The sequence below is a fragment of the Hibiscus syriacus genome, unplaced genomic scaffold, assembly GCF_006381635.1.
Source record: "Hibiscus syriacus cultivar Baekdansim isolate YM2019G1 unplaced genomic scaffold, ASM638163v2 tig00116964_pilon, whole genome shotgun sequence".
In the NCBI taxonomy this organism is placed as follows: domain Eukaryota; kingdom Viridiplantae; phylum Streptophyta; class Magnoliopsida; order Malvales; family Malvaceae; genus Hibiscus; species Hibiscus syriacus.
In genome coordinates, this window is record NW_024063489.1 from 1,261,672 (window position 1) to 1,270,052 (window position 8,381).

Here is an 8,381-nt window from a genome sequence, read left to right on the forward strand (position 1 = left end):
TATTTTCGTATAATAAGAACATGATAAATAAAATAAAGAAATTTCATACATATGTTGTTGCGGAGTACGACTATCGGATACAGTAAAATCGAAACTGATAATTTGAGAAAATAAAAATGAAGGTAAAGAATACACAAATTTTACGTGAAAACCCCTAAATAATATAGGGTAAAATATAAGAATTTCACTATGATCACGCAATCATTCCCTGCATCGACACGTGAACAATCTTCGTCATCATCTGCAACAATCAAAGCTCCCCCTCATTTTTTACTTTGGATTTGGATTTGTGTGATCTCTAGAAGATAAAGTACTTGTTGTGCCGTGTGTGCCCATTGTTGGAATGTCGAAAAAGGGTGTTGAGATAGCATGGAGCGTTTGGATGTTGATTCCCAAACAATGCGTTATGGGGATAGTGGAGCATGTCTTTCTTTGTCATTGGGTGTTAGTGTGAGTTTTTGTTGGTTTGGGGTATGTATGGGTGTTTGTGTGAGTTTTGTTGTGGTTTGGGGTATATATGAGTGTTTATGTGTGTGTTTGTTGTGTTTGAGGTATGTATTATTTGTTGCACTGTGGTATCTTTGTATGTTCTTCTACTTATTGTTCACTCTTTTCCTCCATTTAAGATTAGGAGATTTTTAATGAGGGTCTTGAGGTGGTGTACTTTGCATTGTTCTATAATACAAAGTACCTTCTTTAAAAAAAGAAAATTGGTTTTCTTTCTTTGGTAATTTGTAGTTACCATACGATTCGGCTATGGATAGGATCGTCGCCTCATGAATTCTCTTTTATCGTGGACATCGAAAGTACTGTAACTTGTGTTCCTTGCTCCAGTTGTTCACATTGCGGCGACCATCAGGTTAGGTTCCGTCGTCTCAAGCTCGTACAGTACTACAGTTCGGCTTACCCGGTTGTTAATCGTAATTAATCAGTTTTAAAATTGATATCCTCTTTTTAGCTTTAATCAAATCAAAATTCTGAGTATAGCTTAGTAATTTTTAACGAAGTTTAAACGGGTGATTTTGAGTATTATTCTTAAAGTTTTATCACTAATTCACAATGATGAACTGAGTAGTTGTTGGGCAAGTATATTTAGAATCTCGGTCTATTTCATATTTTCTAGATCTGCTAGTTTGAAAATATGGGAATTGGTGGTAGTTTTGTTGGAATTTTAATCTTTTGATGGAATCCAGGATCCGAGGTTCCAACCAGATATGTCTAGAACTATCAAGTTGTAAAACGTAATCCAAGTTGTAACTGTGAAGATAAGAAAAACAATGCAGTTATGATAGAAGGTATGCTGAAATGAGTTCCAGCAGTGGGGTGCTTGGGGAAATCTTGTTTCTTTGGGAATCAAAGTGAACTTGCACCTCAGTGTGTTGTCTTGGTTGTGAAAATGTGGAAACAGGTGACCTTTACAGCCAACGAGCTGATGGTATAATGGGTCGTGAGCGACTTAGTGTCGTGGATCAATTTATAGATAAGGGTGTTATTAGTGATTTGTTTTTTTTGTGTTATATAGGATGGATGTTGATGGGGGTGTAATGGTTCTCGGAGAAATCACTCCTCCTAAAATAGTTTTCTTCCATTCAGACCCTTTCCGCAGGTATTTCTCTCTTACAGTATCATATTTGTTGGATGCATTTTTGTAAAAGTGCATATAATTCTTGTTACACATTCACTATAGTTTTTGAATGTCAACAGCCCTTACTGCACATTGAGCTTAAGGAAATTCATGTTGCTAGAAAGCATTTGAAGTTTACCGGCTGGGGTCTTTGATGGTAAGCATGGAACAGTCTTGGACAGTGGACAACATATGCTTACTTTCGACAAGACACCTTTGCTGTATTTAGGAATGCTGTAAGATCTGACAGCTTTGAGTTTCATGTTCTATTCTATGATTAATACTTACTAGGTTAATTGAAGCTTAGAAAGAGCTATTATATCTTGATGGTGTGATTGAAGATCTTTTGCTTTGATGCATTTCATTTGCCCTAGTAGATAAATGATACTCATTTGCCATTTGTTCTAATGCATGCTTCATTGAAGAGTGGGTTGGAAATTTATGCATGTATATACAAGGCAACTGTGGAGGAAGCTGAGTACAGATGCATATTAGTATATATATATATATAACTTTCTTGGTTACAATGCCATTTAAAGTTATTCCTTTTGGAACTTCTTTATTTCTTTCTAGCACTTTGAGATGATGCTTCTTAAATTTGCCGCAGTCTGCTATAATCATCCAATTTTTGCAACTTGTCAGTTATAGGATGTTTTCTATTCAGAGGTTTGAACTTTGAGCATGTCTATTATGCATGTTATTTTTTGTTGTTCAAATATTCGATATGGTTATTATTATTCTTTTACGCATACAGTAATGCATTTTCATAATTATTGGCAAAATAGTAATGGCACTTTGTCAAGGAAAATAAAGTGCCAATAAAATATAAATTGGCTAGCTGCATGGTGCATTTGTCATGAAATTAGAATGTTCTATGACTATTATAGGTTGATTTCTGTAGTCTAGACATTTTGGATTTAATATCCTTGAAATGTTGCTTGGTCTGTACTCTGTACCGCAATCTCTAAATTGTGGCTGCAACCACAGCATCAAGGGTTTAATGTGGCTGCAACCACAGCATCAAGGGTTTAATGTGGCTGCAACCAACATCAAGGGTTTAATGTGGCTGCAACATGATTAGTTTCTTCATCAGAAAATACTTAATTTTGGTGTTGTTCAATTCGTTGCTTGAACTACTTTGTCAGTTATCGCATAATTGTCTTCAATTGTTTAAGTTCAATCTTTATTAACATAAATATCATCTAAATGTCTTCATGTTTATTTGGTTGTTTAAATACAGATCCGTAGTGCAGTTCATTTTCTTGAAAGGATCCCTTGTCCGACCCTAATTATCATGATTTCTTTTTTTCTGGTGTTGGAATGTGTTGCTGATAACTTCTCATTTTTTGTGAATCTGTCATTATCTTGAACTCGATCTTATATGTTGTTGTCGGAATGTGATACAGTGATGTTCACAACTATCAAAAGTTTTCCCAGAGGTTGAGATAGTATTTAACAGTGGAAGAAGTTATTGTTGTCTCCAGAAACTACCTGTTCAGGGTAATTGACCTTTCCCCCTAACTTTGCATGCTTAATAATCAACACGAGGTTTTCGTTAGTGGCAAAGCTAATTTAAGTTCAAATTATTTTCTGATCTAGTTTTTCAAACTTCAGACTACTATCTAATATGCATCTCCTTTGTCTCTCTATTGGCATGCTTTATATCATGCAAGGTTAGTGGTGCATATTTCTTGGGAATTTCCCCAAATTCAGAATCGACAACTCTTATAGGAGGTACGTTGCCTCATTGTGAACCCCTCAAACAAGAAAAATGCATGTGCAAGTGTAACATAGAATAATTTGGAAATTTGTGCCAAAAATCTATCCCTTTTTGTTCTGAAAACATTTTGTTTTTATTTTCTATTTTCATTTTTAAAATATTTTTCATTTTCTATTTGTTAAACTGAAAAACATGTTTGGCAAATAGAAATAAAATTTGTTTTCAATAATAAAAATATGAAAAGAAGTTTGGTTACCTATTTTGTATAATAAGAACATGATAAATAAATAAAGAAATTTCATACATATGTTGTTGCGGATACGACTATCGGATAGAGCAAATCACAACTGATAATTGAGAAAATAAAAATGAGGTAAAGAATACACAAATTTTACGCGGAAAACCCCTAAATAATATAGGGTAAATATATAATTTCACTATGATCACGCAACCATTCCTGCATCGACACGTGGATAATCTCCATCGTCATCTGCAACAATCAAAGCTCCCCCTCGTTTTTGCTTTGGAGGTGGATTTGGTGATTCTCTAGAAACAAAGTGCTTGTTGTGCCGTGTGTGCTCATTGTTGGGCTGTCGAAAAAGGGTGTTGATGATAGCATGGAGCGTTTGGATGTTGATGACCAGACAATGCGTTATGGGGTAGTGGAGCATGTCTTTCTTTGTCATTGGGTGTTAGTGAGTTTTTGTGTGGTTTGGGGTATGTAGGGGGTGTTTGTGTGAGTTTTTGTTGTGGTTTGGGGTAATGGTGTGTTTGTTGTGTTTGAGGTATGTATTATTTGTTGCACTGTGGTATCTTTGTATATGTTCTCTTCTACCTATTGGTTCACCTCTTTTCTCATTTAGGATTAGAGAGGTTTTTTAATGAGGCCTTGAGTGGTGTACATTGCAATGTTCTATAATACAAAGTACCTTCTTTTAAAAAATTGTTTTTCTTTCTTTGGTAATTTGTAATTACCATATACTCGGCTATGGATAGGATCACCGCCTCACGAATTCTCTCTTATCGTGGACATCGAAGTATTGTAACTTGTGTTCCTTGCTCCAGTTGTTCACATTGCGGCGACCATCAGGTTAGGTTCTGTCATCTCAAGCTCGTACAATACTACAGTTCGGCTTACCCGTTGTTAATTGTAATTAATCAGTTTAAAATTGATATCCTTTTTTTTAGCTTTAATCAAATCGAAATTCTGAGTTATTAGCTTAGTAGATTTTAACGAAGTTTAACGGGTGATTTTGAGTATTTTCTTAAGTTTTATCACTAATTCACAATGATAAGAACTGATCGTTATTGGGCAAGTATATTAGAATATCGGTCTAATTTCATATTTCTAGATCTGTTAGTTAGAAAATAAGGGAATTGGTGGTAGTTTTGTTGATATTTTAATCTTTTGTTGGAATCCAGGATCCGAGGTTCCAACCGATATGTCCTAGAACTTATCAACCTGTAAACGCAATCCAAGTTGTAACTGTGTGATGAGAAAAAACAATGCACTTATATAGAAGGTATGCTGAATGATTCCAGCAGTGGGGTGCTTGGGGAGAATCTTGGTTCTTTTGGGAATCAAAGTGAACTTGCGCCTAAGTGTGATGGATGTCAAGCAGATCATTGTTGCTACATCAAGAGGTTCGACAATAGCTTCATTATTTTATTGTTGTACGTTGATGACATGCTCGTTGCAGGCTCAAACATGCAAGAGATCATAAACTTGAAGCAAAAATTGTCGAAGCAATTTGCAATGAAAGATCTGGGCGCTGCAAAGCAGATTCTTGGGATGAGGATCAAGAGAGACACAAAGTCGGGGACTTTGATGTTATCACAGGCTGAGTACATCAACAAAGTACTCTCCAGATTCAACATGCAAGATTCTAAACCAGTAAGTACACCTTTAGGTGTTCATTTCAGACTCTCCAAAGAACAGTCACCAAAGACGGAGGAAGAACGTGCACACATGGTGAAGGTGCCGTATGCCTCAGCAATTGGAAGTCTGATGTATGCCATGGTTTGTACCAGACCAGATATTGCTCAAGCAGTGGGAGCTGTTAGCAGGTACATGAATAATCCAGGCAAAATACACTGGGAAGCAGTCAAATGGATCCTCAGATATCTGCGAGGTACCACAAACAAAGCACTTGTTTCAAAGGTGGAGATACGATACTGACAGGCTATGTAGATGCTGACTTAGCCGGAAATGTTGACATCAGAAGAAGCACTACAGGGTATGTCTATACTCTAGGAGGAACCGCAGTGAGTTGGGTTTCTCAACTACAGAAGATAGTTGCTCTCTCTACAACCGAAGCAGAATATGTCGCTGTTACGGAAGCCAGCAAAGAGATGGTCTGGCTCCAAAGTTTCTTGGAAGAGTTAGGCAAGAAACAAGAAAACAATGTCTTGTATTGCGACAGTCAAAGTGCTATCCATCTAGCGAAGAATCCGTCTTTTCATTCCAGGACGAAGCACATACAATTGAGATATCATTTTATCCGGTCTCTTCTGGAAGATGGGATTTTGAAACTTGAAAAGATTAGTGGAGCTCAAAATCCGGCAGACATGTTAACAAAGACGGTGACCACAGAAAAACTGAAGTTGTGTTCAGCTTCAGTTGGCATGCTAGAATAAAGACCAGAAATGCTGCTGCATTGATCGAGGTGTGAAGACAGATTAAAATCAGTCTTCAAGTGGGAGATTGTTGAAATTAATAAAACACATGGGCTGCTAAGGGGCTGCTAAGGGGGCTGCTAAGGGGGGGGCTGCTGTAATTTTTTATTTTTCCGATTTTAATTCGTATTCTCACTAATCTGGCTATAGGGAAATTACTTGTTCTCGTTATATTTCCTAACACTTTGATGGTAAGCATGGAACAGTCTTGGACAGTGGACAACATATGCTTACTTTCGACAAGACACCTTTGCTGTATTTAGGAATGCTGTAAGATCTGACAGCTTTGAGTTTCATGTTCTATTCTATGATTAATACTTACTAGGTTAATTGAAGCTTAGAAAGCTATTATATCTTGATGGTGTGATTGAAGATCTTTTGCTTTGATTGCATTTTCATTTGCCCTAGTAGATAAATGATACTCATTTTGCCATTTGTTCTAATGCATGCTTCATTGAAGAGTGGGTTGGAAATTTATGCATGTATATAACAAGGCAACTGTGGAGGAAGCTGAGTACAGATGCATATTAGTATATATATATATATATATATATCTTTCTTGGTTACAATGCCATTTAAAGTTATTCCTTTTGGAACTTCTTTATTTCTTTCTTAGCACTTTGAGATGATGCTTCTTAAATATTGCCGCATCTGCTATTCATCCAATTTTTGCAACTTGTCAGTTTAGGATGTTTTCTATTCAGAGGTTTGAACTTTGAAGCATGTCTATTATGCATGTTATTTTTTGTTGTTCAAAATATTCGATATGGTTATTATTCTTCTTTACGCATACAGGTAATGCATTTTCATAATTATTTGGCAAAATAGTAATGGCACTTGTCAAGGAAAAATAAGTGCCAATAAAATATAAATTGGCTAGCTGCATGGTGCATTGTCATGAAATTAGAATGTTCTATGACTATTATAGGTTGATTTCTGTAGTCTAGACATTTTGGATTTAATTTCCTGAAATGTTGCTTGGTCTGTACTCTGTACCGCAATCTCTAAAATTGTGGCTGCAACCACAGCATCAAGGGTTTAATGTGGCTGCAACCACAGCATCAAGGGTTTAATGTGGCTGCAACCACAACATCAAGGGTTAATGTGGCTGCAACCATGATTAGTTTCTTTCATCAGAAAATACTTAATTTTGGTGTTGTTCAATTCGTTGCTTGAACTACTTTCAGTTATCGCATAATTGTCTTCAATTGTTTAAGTTCAATCTTTATCTTAACATAAATATCATCTAAATGTCTTCATGTTTATTTGGTTGTTTAAATACAGATCCGTAGTGCAGTTCATTTTCTTGAAAGGATCCCTTGTCCTGACCCTAATTATCATGATTTCTTTTTTTCTGGTGTTGGAATGTGTTGCTGATAACTTCTCATTTTTTGTGAAATCTTGTCATTATCTTGAACTCGATCTTATATGTTGTTGTCGGAATGTGATACAGTGATGTTTCACAACTATCAAAAGTTTCCCAGAGGTTGAGATGTATTTAACAGTGGAAAGAAGTTATTGTTTTGTCTCCAGAAAACTACCTGTTCAGGGTAATTGACCTTTCCCCCTAACTTTGCATGCTTAATAATCAACACGAGGTGTTTCGTTAGTGGCAAAGCTAATTTAAGTTCAAAATTATTTTCTGATCTAGTTTTTCAAACTTCAGACTACTCTGATATGCATCTCCTTTGTCTCTCTTATTGGCATGCTTTATATGCAAAGGTTAGTGGTGCATATTGCTTGGGAATTTCCCCAAATTCAGAATCGACAACTCTTATAGGAGGTACGTTGCCTCATTTGTGAACCCCTCAAACAAGAAAAATGCATGTGCAAGTGTAACATAGAATATAATTTGGAAATTTGTGCCAAAAATCTATCCCTTTTTGTTCTGAAACATTTTGTTTTTATTTTCTTTTCATTTTTAAAAATATTTTTCATTTTCTATTTTGTTAAAACTGAAAAACATGTTTGGCAAATAGAAATAAAAATTTGTTTTCAATAATAAAAATATGAAAAGAAGTTTGGTTACCTATTTTTGTATAATAAGAACATGATAAATAAAATAAAGAAATTTCATACATATGTTGTTGCGGAGTACGACTATCGGATAGAGCAAAATCACAACTGATAATTTGAGAAAATAAAAATGAAGGTAAAGAATACACAAATTTTACGCGGAAAACCCCTAAATAATATAGGGTAAAATATAAGAATTCACTATGATCACGCAACCATTCCCTGCATCGACACGTGGATAATCTCCATCGTCATCTGCAACATCAAAGCTCCCCCTCGTTTTTTGCTTTGGAGGTGGATTTGTGTGATTCTCTAGAAGACAAAGTGCTTGTTGTGCCGTGTGTG

The 8,381-nt window shown here is 35.7% G+C and overlaps 1 pseudogene; it reads left to right on the top strand.

Moving 5' to 3' along the window:
* Positions 1-369: 369 nt before the first annotated feature.
* Positions 370-6,335, top strand: LOC120190926 (annotated as a pseudogene).
* The last annotated feature ends 2,046 nt before the right edge of the window (positions 6,336-8,381 follow it).